The sequence below is a fragment of the Sminthopsis crassicaudata genome, chromosome 1 (genome assembly GCF_048593235.1).
Source record: "Sminthopsis crassicaudata isolate SCR6 chromosome 1, ASM4859323v1, whole genome shotgun sequence".
In the NCBI taxonomy this organism is placed as follows: Eukaryota; Metazoa; Chordata; class Mammalia; order Dasyuromorphia; family Dasyuridae; genus Sminthopsis; species Sminthopsis crassicaudata.
The window spans coordinates 324,010,202-324,031,855 of record NC_133617.1 but is presented as its reverse complement, the minus strand read 5'-3'; positions in this window follow the sequence as shown (position 1 = coordinate 324,031,855).

The following is a 21,654-nucleotide window of genomic DNA, read 5'->3' as shown; positions in this document are numbered from 1 at the left end:
TCTGTCTTTTCTGTGATTTTTTTTATATAAAAAAGCACTTTTCCACACCTGCTTTTTTCTTTCTTTCACATTGACCCTTGCTTTTTCTTTCTTTCTGCCATTTATCTTTTTTTCTTCAAATGTCCAAGATTTTTACTTCTACACTGACTTCTACATTCTTACAGTATAAAGAATTTTATTTTAGGATACGTAGTTTCTCAAACTCTGCTGCCATCATTTCTATTTAACATTTCTATCAATTAATTATGCTTGAACCCTAGGAATATCTTATGGCTATCATAATTTGAATTAGGAGTGGCAGAAGAACTTCTGTAATCCCCTATAACTAATATCAAACTTGGTAACTATGCTAATAAAAGCTAAAAATTTTAGCTGGCTCAGAAAAAGAAAGTGATGAAAGGAGCCTGATTAATTCAAATGAGATAATGTGTGTAAAGTGCTTTGTAAAATTGAAAGTAATATATAAATATGAATTATTATTAAATTTCAATTTAATAAGATATCAGATATTATTACTGGAAATGCAAATATACTATCTTTCCACATTATGCAAACATTCAATTAAGTGGGTTTAAACTTAGTCCAAAGGAATCTGTGAAAAAAATGTTTTATTTGGCTTTGTGGTTTGGGTTAGAGCAAAGATCATGAAGATTTATAGAAACTTATTACTTGGAAAGCTAATAAAAATATGACCTTGCTACTATGTGGGCCAAAATGTAGTCAAAAAACAGAAGTATATGTATAGAAGTACACATATGCTGTCACAGATAAGGCATATACACATACTATATAGCAATATAAAAAGATAGAGATATGACCAGAATTCAATATTATTAGTAATATGTTCAGAGACATTAGAATTGCTTATCCTAAGTTATTCCATATAGATGACATATTTCCTTTTTTTTTTCTGAAGCAATAGGGATTAAGTGACTTGCCTAGGGTCACACAGCAAAGACATATTAAATGTCTGAGACCAAATTTGAACTCAGGTACTCCTGGCTTCAGGGCTGGTGCTCTACCTGCTGCGTCACCCAGATGCCCCATCACTCCTAATTTCAATACCAAATGACATGTTTACGAATCACAAAGAACACAGTTATATTTCAAACGAGGTCTATGTACCTACGTGGGCTTTTGAAAGCATACTAAAATTGATTGATAAGCAAATTAAAGCCTTTTATACATTCAAACGAGCAACTAGTTACATGTCAGTCATTGGATTCATTTCAGAATATGATTTTCAAGAACCTACTCCTATTTAGTTGAAGATTTACAGGCACTTTCATTTCTGTACCCAGTCTTAAATCTAGAATATTATGTTCAATTTTGAGACTCATAACTTAGCATGGACATTGATAACCTGTATAGTGTTCAGAATAGGATAGTCAAAATGGTGGAATACCTATGTCATTTGAAAGAACTAGGAATATTTATCTTGTAAAAGGGAAAACTTACTGATAACATGATATTTATCTTTTTGCACTTGAAAGCTTGATATGTGGTAAATGGATTAGACTAGTACTGATTTCTTCCAGAATGCAACACTGAGACCAATTTATGTGTAAAATGGGACACATTTTTTTTTTTTTACCTTGGATTGCACATACAAAACTGAGACACAAAAAGGCATCACAAACTTCAATGAACCACGAAATAACAATATATTCATCAGATGTCCATAAGTCACTTTTGGACAACATTATTTAACTTGATAATGATTTCCTGGTTCTTCTCTCTAATTTCTAGAATTAAAGCTCTCTGTGCCTTTTTAGGAGACTAGATTTTTTTTTAAATCAGACAAGACGTAAATTCATGGGACAAAAAAAAATATCATTCTTTCCTGAGATCAACACAATTCATTTCACTTGATCATTGTTTCTTAACTTTTGCCTCTTCCTTCCTGGGAATCAAGTTCTTAATTTCTACCAGCAATTTTCCATATATGAAATTCTTCTCCCCCCTAATATATAGTTGTGCAGGTAGCTTTCAGTATATAAAACTTACCCTCAGCTCTTTACTTCAGAAAATCCTTTGCTTCCTTCAAACATTGCTCAGGAATTTCTTCCTATAAGAGGTCTTTTCTAGGCTTCTCCTTTTAATTAGTAAATGTTAATCTTCTTTGAATTTGTTATTTATTTATTTGGTATGAAGCTTATATTTTATAAGTGGGGTTATGTTGTGTATCTGTAGCAGAATGTGAGCTCCTTAATAATGACATAGATGATTCCCTTTTTGTCATTATAACCCTATTACCTAGAACAGTCCAATGCTTATAAGATATATTCTTAAAGCATTTGTCAAATAAGTATTCCATTCATCTCCAAGAGTGAATCTTTCATCATTCCTTTTATATCTTTCATCTTATTTATTTCTTCTCATTCCCCAAATCCCAAAAAGATGCTCAAATCTCCACCATCCTTAAAATCATAATATTAGAACAAGCCATTAAACAATCTAAATCCTTCACTTGGTCTTATCATGATATCATGCCAAACTATCATTCTATAATGATTCTATCCTCTTTCGGTTCCATGCTCCTAGAGGAGAAAAATTGAGAGTAGCAGAAAGGGCGAAGCAGTACAAAATGAAGATATGTACAAAATGGCCTCTAAATGTAGCAAATTGCTTGAGCCTCAGGATTTCTAATCTATAGTTGAATTAAAAATAATGAGATTCCACAGTACATTGAAACTGCTACTATAAGCCCACAGCAGTGGGAAAAAGTCCATCAGAATGCCTAGTTTCTTAGGTGAGGTGACTCAGGTCTGAAGTGGAACAGGACAAAACTTTCATGTTAATTTGAAATGGTATTAGCTCTCTGACTGGAAATTGTTCTTCAAGAGTGGATATGGAAATATGGAGAATAAATGTAAATAACAATATTCATAGAAATAATAGTAATAGATGACTTCTGAGATCCTTTCAACTTGAAATATATGATTCTATTTTTTACTTAGCTACCTACATAAAAGATAATGCCATCTTAGACACAGAGCTGAGAAATAGCTATTCTCTACTACCATTTTATAGTGAGGGAAACTGAGGCCTAAGAGATTATGCAATTTTCTCTTACTGCACAGATAGTCAATTTTGGAGGCAGAATTTGAGTCCTGTAACAGTCAAGATTTATAGCCAATTTCTGTGACAACAAAGTCACTAAGGTTTTCTTTTTTTCCATTGTCCTCTGTCTTTTATTGTCTCTCTATGTCTTTCTGTCTCTGTCTCCCTCTTTTTCTCTCTTTACATATATGAAGTAAAAAAAAGTCACCTAAAAAAACAACCTGTTCCACTTTTGAATACTGTCAAGACAGTTTTCCTTATTTCAGATGAAAGAAAGACTAGATCAATATTTATGCATTATTCCTGGGGATATGCAGAGAAATCTAATACCTTTATATAGAATTAACTCTTCACTTGGTTAACATAATTTTTACACTATATTGAATTTCTTAAACTGTGTAGGTTATGATTCCATATAGGAATCAAGAAATTATGACTTTGAAAAGGAGACATGAAATCATGTTTTATATATATATATATATATATATATATATATATATATATATATATATATATATATATATATAAAATTTCATTTAAATTATATATATATATATATATATACATATATATATATATATATATGTATATATATATATATATATATATATATATATATATATATATATATATATATATATATACATATTACATATCAGACACAGGTTACAAGGGTCACACAAGAAGCCACACACCATACACTATACACTGTACCTCCTAATTCCTAGATACCATGCAATTCTAAATAAAAGTCAAGATCATATTCTTGACTTTTAAAAAACATATTATCCTTTTATTTATTTTTAAAATGTTTAACTGAATTTACATATGACTTTCAAATGCAACAAGCAGCATTATGATATATCCCATTTGTGTTATGCCTTTGCATGATGACTGACAGTGCTAGAGACAGTTTGGATCAAATGACTCAATTCTGACCATTTTACATATACCATATTAAATAATCATTTCATTCACTCATTGGAGTAAATCTGATGTTGCTGAATGTGCTTTGAACTTTGTTTTCATTGTTTAATATTTTATTTTTCCAAATGCATGCAAAGATAATGTTTAACATTCACTTTTGCAAAAGTTTGTGTTCCAATTTTTCTCCCTCTTTTCTACCTTTTCCATCCCCAAGACACAAAGCAATCCCATATAGATTAAACATGTGCAATTCTTTTAAACGTATTTCTATAGTCATCATGCCATGCAAGCAAAAATTCAGATCAAAAAAAGGAGAAAAACAAAACATGAAAAAGAAAAAAAAACGATCAAACAAACAATAGCAACAACAACAAAGGTGAAAATACTATGCTTTGATCCACATTCATTCTTCATAGTTCTCTCTCTGGTTGTGGATCACACTTTCCCAGTGCAAGTCTACTAGAATTTCCTTGAATCATTGCATTGTTTAAAAGAACCAGGTCAATTACAATTGATTATCGCATGCTCAGTTCATTCAGCATCAATGAATATGTCTTTTCATGCTTTTCTGAAACCATCCTGCTGATCATTTCTTATAGAACAATAACATTCCATTACCTTCATCTTCCCTAACTTATTCAATCATTCCCCAACTCAATTTTCAATACCCTGCCATTATAAAAAGGGTTGCTACAAACATTTTTGCACATGTGTGACGTTTTTCCACTTTTATAATCTTTTTGGAATATAGACCTAGTAGATATATTCCTGGATGAAAGGGTATGTAAAGTTTTATACCTCTTCCTTGCATAGTTCCAAATTATTCTACAGAATAGTTGGATCATTTCACAACTCCACCAACAATGTATTAGTGTCCCAGCTTTACCACATCACTTCTAACATTTGTCATTATCTTTTCTTGTTGTTATACCCAGTCTGAGAGATGTGAGTTAGTACTTCAGAGTTATCTTAATTTGGATTTCTCTAATAAATAGTGATTTGGAACATGTTTTCATGTGACTAAAAATGCTTATTTTCTTTCTCTGAAAATTGTCTATTCATATCTTTGACAATTTATCAACTGTTGAATGGCTTGTTTTCTTATAAATCTGAGTCAATTCTCTATAAATTTTGGAAATGACGTTTTTATCAGAAATATTGGTAGCAAAAAAATTTCCCATTTTTCTGCTTCCCTTCTAATTTTGGTTGCATTAGTTTTGTTTGTGAAAATTCTTTTTAATTTAATGTAATCAAAATTATCAAGTTGACATTTTGTAATGCTCTTTAGTTCTTCTTTGGTCATAAATTTCTGAGAGGTAAACTATCTCTTGCTCTCCTTTGTATATAAATCATGAATGCAGTTTGACCTTATTTTGGTAGAGGGTGTTAAAGATTGGTCAATGACTAGTTTCTGCCATACTATTTTCTAATTTTCCCAGATAATTTTGTCAAAAAGTGAATTATCCCAGAAGCTTGAGTTGTTGTTGTTTTTGTTTTTTTTAATCAAATAATAGATTAGTATAGTCATTGATGGTATGTGTATGTGTCCTTAACCTGTTCCAATCTACTACTCTATTTCTTAGCCAGTATGAAATGGTTTTGATGACCAGTGCTTTACAATATGGTTCTAGGTTTGGTACAACTCGGCCATCTTCTTTTGCATTTTTTCCCATTGATTCTCTTCAAATTCTTGACCTTTTGTTTTTCCAGATGAATTTTATTTTTTCTATCTCTATAATTACTTGGCAGTTTGATTAGTATATTTTTATAGCATTGAATATTAAATTAATAAATGTAGAACTATCATTTTATTATATTAGTTCAGCCTATTCGTGAGCATTAGGTTCTTCCAGCTGTTTAGATCTAATTTATTTGTGTGAAAAATATTTTGGAATTATGTTCATATAGTTTCTAGTTTTGTCTTTACAGATAACTATTTTTTTAATTTTAAATGGGATTTCTCTTTCTATCTTTTGCTATTGAGCTTTGTTGGTAATATAGAGAAATGATGATGATTTATGTAGGTTTATTTTATATTCTGCAAGTTATTAATTGTTCCTAGTAGTTTTTCAGTTGATTCTGGAGCATTCTCTAATTATACTCTCATGTCATCTGCAAAGAGTGATAATTTATTTCCTCATTACACATTCTAATTCCTTCAATTATTTTTCCTCCCTTAACATTCTTGACTTTTATGTGAACATGGACTCAGAAAATTATAGTCTACTAGAACCCCTAGATATTTTTTCAAAGAGACTATGGTCTAGTCATTCTTTTCTATCTTGTACTTGCATGAATTATTTGGCCTATAATTGGAGCTGGATATATAATGATGGGACTTCTCTTATTAAGTACTTTATCTTGCATGGTCATGTCAAAACATACTTTTTTGTAATGATGATCTGTCTCTTTGAGCTGGCTAAATTTTACTCTGTCTCTCCTGTCAGATAGGAACTTTCCTATACTTAAATTAACTTTGGAATAATCTCAATGTCTAGTGTGACTAATGAAAATTTAAGCTTTCTGTGCAACTGTGTGGTCAAACAGACAAACTGGTTTTACCATGTGGATCTAAAAAGCAGAATTAGAATGAAATCATTCAGTCCTTCACTTATGGGACCTTAAACACTATCAAGACAGTCTATAGGTCAATGATAGGAAATGAGACTGAAAACTTATTGCAATAAAGCTCATAATAATCTTTTAAGTCTGGTGGTATTAATCATTATTCTAGTCCATGACACTGTTTACTTTAATAGTTTACTAGTTTATTTTATTAATAAGGTAGTTGATACTTTATGAACAGAAATATTCTGAATCTATATAAGCATTCCCTCTTTGGACACATTTCCTATTTCAAAAGGTTCTCACTACTTTTAGACTAAAGAACCTCATAATGTCATCTAATAATGGTACCTTCTTTGGATAGTCACAGGGACTGTAGGGTGAATTTGAATGTTATGGAGAAACCTGATTTATTTTTTTCCTTTTATAAAACCTTGTTTGGATTTTACATGGATGATTGTCTTTAAGACACCCTAACACAATTATCATGTCAGCATGATGTTGTGAAAAAGAGCTGATCTTTTAAATAAGTCACCTTGGACAGCTTTCATTATTGCTGTGGTATTGCTTCTAATTTCTCAAATGAGGATGCTAAATTAGTTGAACTTTAATGTTCCTCCAAGCTCTCCTGAATCCTTTACAAGTATGGAAAAAATTGTTATCGAGTTACTATATACTCTGATGGGCCTTACTGCTTTTTGGTAACAGCAATACAAATGGCAAGATTAATCACCAAATAAAAGGAACATCTCTACAGAATACTGGCCCTACTGAATCACCCCTTCTTCAGATTCACAGAAAATGTTACTATAGGCAGCAGACTCACTTTATAGCTACTACCCACCTTTCTAAAGGGTGATTCTAAAAAAGATATAAATAGATTTATGGAAACACAAGTATATTAAGGGATGACAATATAAAAAATTCTAAATTCAAAGGAAATCAATAAAATTACACCTAAAATTTGTTTTGAAGTTAATTAGACATTGTAAAATTGAATCTTCATAGAACATCCAGTCCTACTTTATGACATTGTAGATAAGGATCAGATGAGATTCAAGAATATTTAAATGACTTACACAATGTTACAAAGATTATAAGTGGCAAGGTCTAAGTTCCAGATCCAGCATGCTTTGCCTTTTTTCATGTTGCCTCTTACTTATTTTTATTTTAATCATCATATTCTTGGAAGACAAGATTTTTTCTGAACTTTATTCAACTTTGCCATGAAATGATCTATTCTTTTTTAATTTTAAAAGCAAATACATCTATTTTATTAAAAATAATTATTTTTTAATTATAAAATCCCTCCTCTTGATAAAAAAGATAAAGGGGTATCACTGGATTTTTGCTTTACTCAAATATGTAAATAAAATAACATTATAAATACATTCTAATTATTAAATAACAATACATTTCTAAAAGGCTATCTGAAGGGTTAGCAAAATAATTCTCTGTATTTTGAATAACTGTGATATATTTATTGATAATGACATAAATACATTGTTATCCTATTTATATGCTACCTACATTTTAAATAAATTAAAGATGCATAAACATTTATAATATTTTAGCAACCCTAAAACTATGAAAATGTTTCCCTCAATGCAAATTAACTGTGCTAAAATGTAAATTAGAGATAGTTAAAATAGCTGATTTTTCCATGGTAGCTTATTAGCTTAATTCATCTTCAATGAATTACAGTGTTGGAGTAAATTATAACTGATTATTATTGGCTAATTCATAAGCATGACAAATATTGTCTGTGAATAAATTAGCCATCACAAAGTTATTTCCTGAGTTTGTGCCCTCATTGTAAGTAAGAAAAGAAGAAAAGGATGATAAATCAAAACTCCTTTCAGTACTGCAATTTTCATTGTTTCAGTTTTTATGCTACTTAGAGTATTGAAAGAAAATGATTCAACCACACCTTAACAAATAAGCCTCATATAATCTAAATAAAGGCCCTTATTCCTTTGCTATCATATTCATTTTCTGCCCCCTTGAAGTGTTTCTTAAATTCATGCCTTTAATCATATCATTTACCTACCTGGTGTATTGTCCTTACTCCATAATATCTCTTCAAATCTTGCCTGATTTATAAGTCTTAGATTAAATTTATTTACCAATGATAACTAAAGGAGTTTTAAAGAAAATATCATGACTTCTCAAATGAACTAAAGCAGAGAGTGTAGGCAGAATTAAAAAGAAGTATACACAATGGATAAACAAGTGAAAAGAGTACTATATATAAGTCAGATAAAAAAAGAAAGTAAATGAGTAAAAAAATAAAATACAAGCAAAAAACAACAAAAAGAGTTGAGAATGTTATGTTAGGTTCCACATTCAGTCCCCACAGTTCTCTCTCTGGGTATAGATGGCTCTCTTCATCACAAGATCATTGGCGATGGAATCAATCATCTCATTGTTGGAAAGAGTCATGTTTATCAGAATTGATAGTTGTTTAATATTGATGCTGCCATTTACAATGATGCTCTGGTTCTGCTCAGTTCACTTAGCATCAGTTCATATAAGTCTCTCCAGGCCTTTCTAAAATCATCTTCCTGATCATTTCTTAGGCAATAATAGTATTCCATTACATTCATATACCAAAACTCATTCATCAATTTTCCAACTGATGAGCATCCACTCAGTGTCCAGTTTCTTGCCACTACATTTTTGCACATGTGGGTCCCTTTCCTTTCTTTAAGATCTCTTTCAGATATAAGCCCAATAGAAACACTACTGGGTCAAAAGATATTTCTAGTTTGATAATTTTTTGAGCATAGTTACAAATTGTTTTCCAGAATGCCTGGATCTGTTCACAGTTCCACCAACAATATATTAGTGTCCCAGTTTTCCCACATCACCTCCAATATTCATTTTTGTCTTTTCCTGTCATCTTTGCCAATCTAAGTTGTATGTAGTGGTAACTCAGAGTTGTCTTCATTTTCATTTCTCTGATCAATTAAATAGTGATTTAGAGCACCTTTTCATATGACTAGAAAAAGTTTTAATTCCTTCATCTGAAAAGTGTTTGTTCATATCCTTCGACCATTTATCAATTGGAGAATGGATTGGATTCTTATAAATTTGAGTCAATTCTCTATTTTAGAAATGAGCCCTTTATCAGAACCCTTAAATGTAAAAATGATATCCCAATTTATTGTTTCCCTTCTGATATTGCCTAAATTAGTTTTGTTTATACAAAACCTTTTTAATTAATATAATCAAAATTATCTATCTGGTGTTCAATTTTGAGTTCCATTTCTTCTTTGGACACAAATTTCTTCCTTCTCCACAGATCTGAGAGGAAAACTGCCTCATATTCCTCTAATTTGCTTATAATAATATTCTGTATGTCTAAATCATGAACCCATTTAAATCTTTTCTTGGTATAGGGTGTTAGGCATAGGTCAAGCCCTAATTTCTTCCATACTAGTATCCAAATTGCTCAGCAGTTTTTCTCAGTGAATAATTATACCAAAAGTTGTATGTCTTTGAGTTTGTCAAACACTACATTGCTACAGTTATAGACTATCTTGTCTTATGATCCTAATCTATTCCACTGATAGACTAATCTATTTCTTAGCCAGTACCAAATGGTTTTGATAAATCCTGCTTTATAATATAGTTTGTCTGGCACTGCTAGGCCACCTTTATTATTATTTTTTCATTACCTTGAAATTTTTGACATTTTGATGTTCTAGATGAATTTTGTTACCATTTTTTTCTAGATCTGTAAAATAATTTCTTGGGAGTTTGATTGGTATGATACTAAATAAGTAGATTAATTTAGGTAGTATTGTCATTTTTATTATAATTGCTTGATCAATCCAAAAGCACTTGATAGTTTTCCAACTGCTTAGATCTGAGTTTATTTGTGTGGAAAGTGTTTTGTAGTCATGTTCATATAGTTCCTGACTTTCCCTTGGCAGACTGATTCCCAAATATTTTATACTATCAACAATTATTTTGAATGGGATTTCTTTTTGTTTCTCTTGCTATTGAACTTTGTTGGTAATATATAAAAATGGCTGATGATTTATGTTGCTTTATTTTGTATCCTGCAACTTTGCTAAGGTTTTGAATTGTTTCTAGTAGTTTTTAGTTGATTCTCTAGGGTTATCTAAGTATACCATCACATAATTTGCAAAAAAGTGATGATTTGGTTTCCTCATGACCTATAATTCCTTTAATCTCTTTTCCTTCTCTTATTGCCAAGGCTAGCATATCTAATAAAATATTGAATAGTAATGGTGATAGTGGGCAACCTTGTTTCACCCCTGATCTTACTGGGATTTGTTCCAGTTTATCCCCCTTATATATGATGCTTACTACTGGTTTTAAATAGATGCTACTGACTGTTTAAAGGAAAAGTCCTCTTATTCTTATACATTCTAGTGTTTTTATTAGGAATGGTGTTGGATTTATCAAATGCTTTTTCTGCATCTATTGAGATAATCATGTTTTTTGTTAATTTGGTTACTGATATAGTCAATTATGCTAATAGTTTTCCTAATATTGAACCAGCCTTGCATTCTTGCTATAAATCCTACTTGGTCATAGTGTATTATCCTGGGGATGATTTCTGTAATCTCTTTCCTAATATTTTATTTAAGATTTTTGTATCAATATTCATTAGGGAAACTGGTCTATAATTTTCTTTCTCTGTTTTTTCCTGACTTGGTTTAGCTCTCAGAGGTACCATATCTGTGCCATAAAAGAAATTTGGTAGGACTCCTTTCCATTTTTTTTTCAAATAGTTCATATACTGTTGTAGGACTTGAAAACCCTCAGAAATCATTGGCTTCTCTGAGACATGATAAGACTGTTGTAGGACTTGAAAATCCTCAGGAATCATTAGATTCTCTGAGAAATTATAAGACTGTTGCAAGACTTCAAAATCTGCAGGAATCATTGGATTTCCTAACACATAAAAGATTGTTGCAGGACTTCAAAAACTTCTAGGGATCATTGGATTCCCTGACACATGAAGCAATGGAGAATAGATTGGTTTACGACTATCTCTTGGCTGCTGAAGGAGGCATATGTATGACTGTTGTTTACATACCATCCTTCTAGGATTTCTGGAAATCTTTTACAACATAATGTTGATTTATATTGATTGTTATATCACTACTTGCATGTACAATTCATGTTTGTTACACCACATTGAGCCTGCACTGGCTGTGGGGAGAGCCTGTTTGTTATTGCTATGTGCTTATGTAATACCTCCCATGCTGATGGGTTTGTGCATACCTGTTTCTAGTAAGACTCTTTAGCCCAGAAACATACTAGCAATATTTGACTTGACTCCCCACTTCCTTTTGGTGTTTTCCACCTCCCTTCCTTCCGTAGAATTGGGGGGGGGGGATTTGATAACCTCCTTTTTGATGTTTTCACCTCCTTTCCGCATAAGTCAGGGAGGGTGTGATCACCTGTGTTCTAAAACAAAATAAAATGGGTAATGTAAAGGGCTGAAACTCTTAAAAGATGTACTTGGATCAGACAAGGGAGCACAAAGCTAATTACCTATTCAATATAAGATAATGACTCTATTAGCATATGTTTGGGGAAATGGCTCTTCTCACCATTGTTGCTGGCTCAATGTTTGGTGTAGAGATAATTATAGGTAAGGATTAGAGGGTGAGGTGACAGAAGCCAGAGATTCACTTGGCTGCATGATGAGGAGAAGAAAGGTGGAGATCCTGGACTCCAGAATCCAGAAGAGATATTTGGCAAAATTCCTGTCAGTTTGCCTGCTTCTCCCCCTAAAGACCAAAGATTTTTACTTATCCTGACTCTGGCTGATCCTGAGGCCTCCAAGGAGCTAGTTTATTATAGTATAGTATTGGAGTTAATTATTCTTTAAATGTTTAGTAGAACTCACATGTAAATCCATGTGGCCCTGGAGATTTTTTTCTTAGGCAGTTGATTAATAGCTTTTTCTATTTATTTTTCTAAAATGGGACTATTTAAATACTTTATTTCTTCTTCTGTTAATCTGGGCAATCTATATTTTTTGTAGATATCACTCCATTTCATTTAGATTATCAAATTTATTGGCATATAGTGGGGAAAATAACTCCAAATTAGTGTTCTAATTTCCTCTTCATTGAGACTAACAATCTGATTTTCTTCTTTCCTTTTTCTAGTCAAGTTAACTAAAGATTTATCCATTTTGTTTTTTGTTTGTTTTTTTTTTTCATTAAACCAACTCATACTTTTATTTATTAATTCAATAGTTTTCTTATTTTTTTTAAATTAATTTCCCCTTTTACTTTCAGAATTTCAAATTTGGTATTTAATTGAGGGTTTTAAATTTGTTCTTTATTTAGCATTTTTTTTTAGTTATAAGCCCAATTCATGTGATAGTCGCCCAGATTCTGACTCCAATGAACAAAATCCAGGAATATATTGGACAGCAGCTGTGATAGCTGACTGACGTAGTCTTACTATTTATATAAATGGAATACCATTTGAAGGATTGGTAGATACAGGGGCAGATCATACAGTTATTAGAGGTACCAATTGGCCCAGTCACCGGCCAAAGATTAAGGCAGACACCTACATGTCTGGGGTAGGAGGATCAATAGCAGCAGAAGTTAATGCTAGGCCATGGAGATAGATATTTGAAGGTGAAAAAGGAGTTTTTACTCCTTTTGTGGTTGAAAAAATCCCCATCAATCTCTGGGGAAGAGATATTTTACAGCAGATAGGATTACAAATAAGCACTTTGGCTTTTTAGGCAGGGCTGCTGTTGAAGGCCTACCTGTACTTTCACCAGTTCCTATTCAGTGGAAGACTGATTCAACAGTGTGGGTAGAACAGCGGCCCTTAAGAAGTGATAAAATTCAGGCCTTATTTAGACATACTGAATGAGCAACTTGACCAAGGACACTTGCGCCCTTCTCTAAGTCCTTGCAATTCCCCAGTATTTGTGATGAAAAAGAAATCTGGAAAATGGAGGATGTTAACTGATCTAAGAAGATTAAATGAACAGATGGAAACTATGAGGACTCTTCAGCATGGACTTCCATCTCCTACTCTTTGGCCTCTTTGGTTATAGACATTAAGGACTGTTTCTGTTCTATACCTCTAGATAAGGAGGATATGAAAAGATTTGCTTTTTCAGTGCCTAATGTTAATTTGGCTGAGCCTTATAAAAGATATGAATGGACAGTTTTGCCACAGGGAATGAAAAACAGCCCTACTATGTGTCAAATGTATGTTGCTGCTGCTCTTGCTCCAGTAAGAAAAGCATTTCCAAAGTAATATTGCTACATTATATGGATGATATTTTGGGAAGTGCACCTGAGGAACAAATGTTAGAAGCATGTCTACAAAAGACCATGGAAACACTAAAGTACTACAAACTGCATATAGCTACAGAAAAAATTCAAAGACATGCTCCTTTTCAATATTTAGGATATGAAGTATATTCTAAGACACTCACAGTACAAAAGCTTTCTTTAAGAACAGAGAAGTTGAACACCTTAAATGATTTCCAAAAATTAATAGGAGATATCGAATGGATGCGTCCAGTGTTAGGCTTAACTACCAATCAACTGCAACCTCTATATGACATTTTAAGGGGAGACAGTGCTTTAAATTCACCACACCAACTTACAAGAGAAGGACAAGAGGCTTTGAGAGAAGTTGAATTGGCTTTATCCAATGTGGTTGAAAGAGTCACTCAAAAACCCTTTGAAATACCAGTTTTTGCTACACAAGAGGCATACACAGCAGTCCTTCATCAAGGAGACAGTGTGTTTGAGTGGGTAAAGCTCCCAGCACAACCAGAATAAAGCCTTACTTCTTACCCAGCACTTGTGGCTAGAATTTTATTAAAGGCTATGAAGAAAGTAATACAATTATCTAGGATAAGTCCTCAAAAAATATACACATTCTATACTAACGCACAAATTAATGTATGCTGTGAGACCATCCCAGAATGGTAAATTTTATTGTCCACAGCTCCAAATTTTGCACATGGGTCTCCATTAAAGACAACCCGGCTTCTACATAATTGGCGATGAATTTTTGAAGAAAAGGTTTCTAAGGTTTCTCTTAAAGGACCAACAATCTTTACAGATGCCTACAAAGAAAATATTTGTGCTGTATACTCTCATGATTTAAACATAAAGAGAGTAGTCATAACATGCTTCAGTCCACTCAGCAGAATGAATTATTTGCTAACATGCTAGCTCTTATTACCCCGGAAACATAAATCTAATTACTGATTCAGCCTATTCAGTAGGTGTAGTACAAATAATTGCCACAGCCCAAATAAAATTTGCAGCCTCTAATATTTATCAGCTCTTTAAGGAACTTCAAGAGCAAGTGAGAAAGCATCCAGGCAAGATTTATATCTTGCATGTCCATTCACATAGTGGACTTCCAGGTCCTATTTTTTGATGGAAATTCAAAGTCAGATAGGCTTTTAACCATGTTAGCCAGTAGTCCTTTATTTCAGAAAGCACAAGAATCTCATTCTAAATATCATCAGGCTGCTTGAGCTTTACGTTTACAATTTGGAATCACAAGAGAGGAAGCTATGAGCATAGTAAAAAGCTGTACAGCTTGTCTTCTTTTCCACACTCCTACACTCCCTCCAGGGAAGAATCCTCATGGTTTGAGACCCAATGAAATCTGGCAAATGGATGTGACCCATTATAAATCTTTTGGTCGTCTATCTTTTATTCATGTTGTGGTAGACACCTTTTCAGGATTCACTTTTGCAGTGCCAACAGCAAAAGAGAACAGCCTGAGTGGTCACTGAACTCCTTATCCAAACATTTGCACTTATGGTTGTGCCACAAGAAATAAAAACAGATAATGAACCTGCATATAGTTCTAAACATTTTGCGTACTTTTGTGCACATTATAAGATTTTACACACTACTGGAATACCTTTTAAACTGCAAAGTCAGGCAATATTAGAGAGAAGAAACAGAGACATTAAGACACTCCTCCAAAAACAAAAGCAAGGGGGTGCCACAGGTAATCCTAGAGAACTTCTAAATTTAGTTCTCTATACCATTAATTTTCTAATTTTTGACAAAGATGCATTGGCTCCGGCAGACAGGTTTTATAACAGCTCCACTGTCCTTGGATTATCACCAGGTCATGTGGAGAGACCCAGAAACTGGTGAATGGAAGGAACCAGATAGGTTAACTGCCTGGGGGAGAGGGTTTGCTTGTGTTTCTTCAGATAGAGAAGGACTTAGATGGGTAACAATGAGTTGTATTTGCCTTATCCATTGGAGAGAGACAGAAAAAGAAAAAGAACTCAAAACAAAGGAGAAAATCTAACAAACATCTGACACTGAAAGAGCATGGTTAATAAGAAGACTGTTAAAGAATTTTAAAACCAGCAGGAATCATTGGATTTCCTAACACAAGATGAGACTAATGGACAATGGACTTATGGACATTTATAAATTCTCAATTTATGATTATTTGATCATGTTATTTGTTACATACTTCTAGTATGTACTATATTACTATGTGTTTATGTAATCTGTGTAATTATGTGTAATGACTCCCATATTGATGGATTTATGTTTCAAGATCATGACCACCCTATATTCTAAATCAAAAGAAAGGGGAAGATATTAGGTTGTTACTGAGTGCTAAGTTGGTACTTAACAATTCTCTAGTTCCGGCCTTTAGGACAGTTTTACTCCTGTGAACTCCTGGGGAGAAGTTTGCATACTTAGGAGGAGCAAGTTCATTGGTTGAAGTAATTTTTCCCAGAAGCCATTGCGTTATCCAATGCCCATTCTCTGGGAGGATAAAAGATGGTGGCACTCAAGAGATTGAGAATCTTGTCTGAGCCAGACCTGAGGCAGCTCTCTGGAGGAAGGAAAGTCTCTACATGAGGTCAGAGTTGGCTGCAGTTGAGAGAGCAGATCTCCTCCCAGAGAGTGATTGGCAGTTTCTGGAGACAACAGCACATTACAGGTTTATATTTGCCAAAATATAAATTACCCAGATTAACAGAAGAAGAAAAAAATTGCTCAAATAGTTCCACTTTAGGAAGGAAAAAAAAAAGTAATTGAACAAGTCATCAACGAACTTCCTAAGAAAAAAATCTCCAGGGCCAGATGATTTACAATTAAATTCTACCAAGCATTTTAAGAACACTCAATTTCCGATACTATATAAAGTTTTTTTGGAAAATAGGTAAAGAAGGAGTCCTGCCAAATTCGTGCTGGGAAAATCAGAAATTAGTGTGGCAGAAACTAAGCATTGACCCCTACTTAACACCATATACCAAGATAAGATCAAAATGGGTTCATGATCTAGGCATAAAAATGAGACTATAAATAAATTAGAAGTATATAGGGTCATTTATCTCTCAAACCTGGAATTTGTGACCAAAGAGGAACTAGAAGTCATTATTGATGACCAAATTTAAAAAAAAATCAATTATATTAAGTTAAAAATCTTTTGTACAAATAGATTAGACAGGATTAGAAGGGAAGCAATAAACTGGGAAAACATTTTTACACTCAAAGGTTCTAATAAAGACCTCATCTCTAAAATATATAGAGAATTGACTTATACAAAATCAAGCCATTCTTCAACTGATAAATGGTCAAAGGATATGAACAGACAATTTTTGGATGAAGAAATTGAAACTATTTCTAGTCATATGAAAAGGTGGTCCAAATCATTATTGATCAGAGAAATGATAATTAAGGCAACTCTGAGATAGTACTACACACCTGCCAGTTTGGCTAAGATGAGAGGAAAAGATAATGATGAATGTTGGAGGGAATGTGGGAAAACTGGGACAGTGATGAATTGTTGGTGGAGTTGTGAATGGATCCAACCCTTCTGGAGAGCAATTTGGGACTATGCTCAAAAGGTTATCAACTGTGCATACCCTTTGATCCAGCAGTGGTACTACTGGGCTTATATCCCAAAGAGATATTAAAGAAGGGAAAGGGACCTTTATGTACAAAAATATTTGTGACAGCCTTTTTCGTAGTGGCTAGAAACTGAAAATTGAATGGATGCCCATCAATTGGAGAATGGATGAGAAAATTGTGGTATATGAATGTCATGGAATATTATTGTTCTGTAACAAATGACCAACATAATGAATACAGAAAGGCTGTAGAGACTTACATGAACTGATGCTAAGTGAAATGAGCAGAACCAGGAGATCATTAAACACTTCAACAACAATAATACCTGATGATGACTTCTGATGGATGTGACTCTCTTCAACAATAAGAAAATCCAAATCAGTTCAAATTGATCTGTAATGAACAGAACCAGTTACACCCAAAGAAAAACCACTGGAAATGAGTACGGAACACAACATAACATTTCTACTCTTTCTGTTATTGTTTGTTTGCATTTTTGTTTTTTCTTCTCAGGTTATTTTTACCTTCTTTCTACATCAAATCTTTCTTGTGGAACAAGATAACTGTATAAATATGTATATACATATTATATTTAACATATACTTTTAACATATTTAACATGTATGAGACATGTAATGTTCTTTCTCTAAATTGTAATGTTCTCTGGGAGCAGGTTTCTTGGGGAGCTTGTGGTAGCAGCCTTATTTTCAGTTCAAAGTAATAATCACCTCAAATGCAGCCAGGAGTTAAAGTTCAAATCCTTTTTTGTTTCCTTTTAAGTCTTGTCTCCTTCCTTGGGCCCAGTTAGCTTTCTTAGAGGCCTATCTCTCTCCTTCATTCCTTCTGCTAGTCCTTTGCCTCTGCCAGCTTTAACTCTAGCTCCCTCCCAATCTCCAGCTTGTGGTTCTGTCCCTGAGAGCTTCTTGCTTATATGCTGTACACTTGAGTACATGCCAATCATTATATCACTAGGAAACCATTACTTGTTGTAGGATTAAATCAATGCTAAATTAGATTTAACCATTGTCTCCTCAATTCCATTTAGTACCTTGTTTCAAATTCTGGCCCATAACATCTCCTTATAGGACCAGATAAATCATATGGAACCATGCTAAATTAGATAATTATTGTCTCTATCACTTCCACTGTTGTAGGAATCATAACATGGGACTACCTGCATCTAGGGGAGGGAGAGGGGGAAATGAGGGGAAAAGTTAGAACAGAAGGTTTTGCAAGGGTCAATGCTGAAAAATTACCAATGTTTTGTATATAAAGAATTTTAAAAAGTTGCAAAGATGAAATGAAAAAAAAAGTGATATTATAAGCAAATTAGAAAAATGATAGTCTACTTCTCAGATCTGTGTAGAAAAGAGGACTTTATAGCCAAAGAAGACCTGAAATACATTATGCAATGCAAAATGGATAATTATAATTATATTAAACTAAAAAGTTTTTGTACAAATAAAACCAGTGCAAACAAGATTAGAAGGTATGGAGAAAAAAAAATTTACATTCAAAGGTTCTGATAAAGGCCTCATTTCTCAAATATATTGATAATTAATTGAAATTTAGAAGAATTCAAATCATTCTCCAATTGATAAATTGGTCTAAGAATATGAGCAGATAATTTTCAGATGAAGAATTGAAACTATTTCTAATCATATGAAAAAGTGCTCTAAATAATTAATGACCACAGAAATGCAAATTAAGACAACTCTGAGGTACCATTATATAGCCCTTAAATTAGCTAAAATGATAGGAAAACATAATTAATGTTGAAATAGATGTGGGAAAACTGGGGCATTCATACATTATTGATGGAGTTGTGAACTGATCCTACCATTCTGAAAAAGTAATATAATACTAGTCCCAAAGGGCTATCACACCATGCATAAGCTTTCATTCAGCAGTATCTCTCCTAGGCCTCTATATCCCAAGAGATGATAAAGGAGGGAAAAAGACTCATGTAAGCAAAAATGTTTGTGGCAATAGTCCTTTTTGTAGTGGCAAGTAACTGGAAACTGAATGGATGTCCATCCCATGGAGAATGATTGAATAAGTTATGGTATATGAATATTATGGAATATTATAGTTCTATAGAAAATGATCATCTGGATGATTTCAGAGAGGTCTGGAGAAACTTACATATACTGATGCTAAATGAAGTCAGTAGAACCAGGAGAACACAGCAATAGCAATATTTTATGATGATCAATTCTGATGCATGTGCTTCTTTTCAGCAATGAGATAATTCAGGCCAGTTCTAATAGTCTTGTGATCTGCACACAGAGAGAGCCGGTGGGAGGAGGGGGGTGTAAGGAAAAAAAAAAAAAAAGAAACACAAGTTTTACAAGGGTGAATGATGAAAATTATCTGTGCATATGTTTTGAAAATAAAAAAGCTTCAATAAAAAAAGAAAAAAGAAAAGAGAGAAAACACCATCTGCATCCAAAGAGAGAACAATGGAAACTGAATGTCAAACAAACAACACAGGCTATTTTCATTTCTTTTTTCTGAGTTTTTTTTTCCTCTCCCATGATTTTCTTCTTTTATCCTGATTTTTCTCTCCCTATATGATTTATAAAGCAATGTATTTGCTTTATATTTATAAAGCAATAATTTTCTTTGAATCTTCCATTAATCCTATGTTAATTTGTGTCCAAGCTGTGTTGATTTCTAAATTATTCTTTATTGATGTTTTAGAGTAATTTTCTTCTGTCATTGTGTCTGGTGTATTCTTGTCAGTATTACAGCTCAATAAGGTAGTTATTTTTTGTTATCTATTCTTTCAGTTTATTTCCTAATTTCAGCTGTGACTTTAGCAATGTTGGCTTCTACAACACGTATGAAGGGTACATCTGGGCTGTTCCTACTGCTGCTTTCTTGGGGTATTTCGTGTTGTGTTATACCAAAGTCTTAGTGACAGGCTAGAAACATGTAACCTTTTAGTGTTTCCAAAGTAATCTAGTTTGTCCAAAATCACATTGTTGTCTGTCTTGATCTGAGATTTGCATATTGCTGGGGTCTGTGCAAGAGCTCACTACTTTTGGACTCCAATCCTGTCAATCTCTTCTATAATGACTCAGAATAGGTCTAGTGGTACTCCTATAAGAGTTTGGAAACTTCTCTTGCTTTAGAGGATAATGTTTTGTGTTTTGTGGATGCTAAAGTATTTCTATCTTGACCCAATCTTCAGTGTCACCAGTCTTTTATCTACTGTGCCAATTAATTGTAATTAATTAATTTTGGGGCTTCAGCAAAATGAAAAAAAATATAGAGGGTAAAAATATTTAATAGAAAATATGCATAGACATTTACCTTCATTTACCAGAAGTTGGAGTCAATACAGTGAATGAAACTAAGTACAAACTCTAAAAAACTGTTTAGGGAAACTCTTTGTTGTCTTTTGATATGCTAATCAATGTGTTAAACTAGTGATCAAGTCAAGTCCAAGCTAATCATTTCCATAATCAGATCCAAGGATCACAGTTTTAAAAGTAATGTAATACAAACCACCACCTCATTTTATACAAGGGGAACCTGAAGGCTAGAGAATTTAAGTTACTTATCTAAAGTCACACAATGGCAAACTGGCAAGACTGGCATTTGATTCCAGGTCCTCTGACTACCAAAATGAATATATTTGTCTCTCTAGTAAATTTATAGATAAATAATATATATTGATAGATTGTGTGTATGTGTGTAAATTATATATATATATATATATATATATAAGTATATATATATATATATATAAATATATATACACATATATATATGTATGTGTGTATTTTTTATAGTGTGTGTGTAAATTGAAAACTCCATTTTTTAAATGTAAATGAAAGTATAAAAGTCATCCCAGAATTCTCCATCATTTCCAGATTCAAATCTCTATCACCCTTTTTCCTCTATCCTTAAGTTTGAATTTTTATACATCTGATACTCAATAGCTAAAGCCTATTGAAAATCTATTCAATTTAATCTAGTTCAAAGTGATGATGCAAAAATTTCTATTTTGTCACCATTTTTTTTATTGGCAACACTTCTATTTACTCTTATTGATTTTTTATTTCCTTCTCAGTGATTGTTCTAAACATTTGACAATCTCTTCAGGGTACCAATTATTTCTCCAAAATATCCTCATAATTACACATTTAATATCTTAATTTTTTAATGTGACAGAAAATCCAATGAGAATACTCTCATCTTCCCTCCT